The sequence below is a fragment of the Oryctolagus cuniculus genome, chromosome 4, assembly GCF_964237555.1.
Source record: "Oryctolagus cuniculus chromosome 4, mOryCun1.1, whole genome shotgun sequence".
Lineage (NCBI taxonomy): Eukaryota > Metazoa > Chordata > Mammalia > Lagomorpha > Leporidae > Oryctolagus > Oryctolagus cuniculus.
The window spans coordinates 13,239,122-13,240,425 of NC_091435.1; positions in this window are offsets into that span (position 1 = coordinate 13,239,122).

Here is a 1,304-nt window from a genome sequence, read left to right on the forward strand (position 1 = left end):
GGAGGAAGGGTTGAAAGCCTTATTTGGACAGTGTCACTGCACAACTCCAGCAGGTTCCATTTGTGTTTTATTCCAAAGAGGCAGGTGCTCCCTGCACTACACATCTTCATGGCCCAAATACGTCAAATTCTACTTAGTGTAACAATCCTCAGGCGTCATTTGCAGAGTTTCCCGGACTTTGTCCAACGTGTTTTGACCTTTTTGGCCCAGCAGCCAAGGGATATGTGCTTATGTGTTTATTCTTGGGGTTCCAGTGTTTCTTGGTCTTCATCTGTAACACATACAAGGAGAAAGGTGCTGCCAGTCTCTGTCGTCCTACCTGACATCCCTGTTTAATGAGGGAAGTTGGAAAAGGAGTCAGGACACATGGTTCTTGTCCCGGTTCCAGCAGGAGCCAGCTGGGTGATCTCCATGGAGACTCTTGCAGGAACTGGAGACCTGCATTGCCAGGGACGCCTCAGTCCCTAGTCCCCTCTGACTCTCACGCCCTTTGTTGAGAGTAAATGGCCAGTGTGGATTGGAGAAAGACATTGTCTTCACTGCAAAGAAACACTTGACCCACATCAACCCCATCCCAAATCTCTGGGCAAGTCCTCTCAGTCCCTTTGCCACCTCTGAGCCCGTGCCCCACTCCTCACCATCACCATAACATCTTCTCCAGGTCTCAGTAAGACCCGCTGTACATCTCCTGTGCCTTTCTCCAGCCATGTCCTTTCTGTGGAATACTCTTCCCCACTTCTCATGACACAAACCCTGCTGCATGGGTCCAACTCCAGGGATTCATCCTCCAGGGAGGCCCCTCTGACTCACACGGGCTGAATCAAGTACTCCCAGAACTACAGCTCAGAATACAATTCTCCCTGTTGCTCTGTGGACCAGTGGGATGCGAGTGCCTCTAATCTGGGGTGGAGCCTTCTTCCTTGTGTGCCCATCTTTCCTAAAACCATGGCTGCCCACAGCAAAGCTCTTGTGAGTTTCGATCTTTCTACATGAACTCTCTAGTAAACAGAAAAAAATAAGTAGGAATAAACAAGCCGTTATGAGTTTAATGCAGGCTAGGCTTGGCGATGAATATCTGAATAGCCAATCTCAAGTTTGCTTTGTGTTTTGAAGACAGAACACAGGAAATATAACAACATCTTGTGTCCTGACTACTGCACTTGCCCTCCAGCCTCCTGTTTTTGCTTTCTGGGAGGCAGCGGAAGATGGCTCAAGTGTTCGGGCCCCTGCCACCCATGTGGGAGACCCGGATACAACTGCTCACGCACATGGTAAGGCAACTGATGATGGCTCAAGCCCTTGAG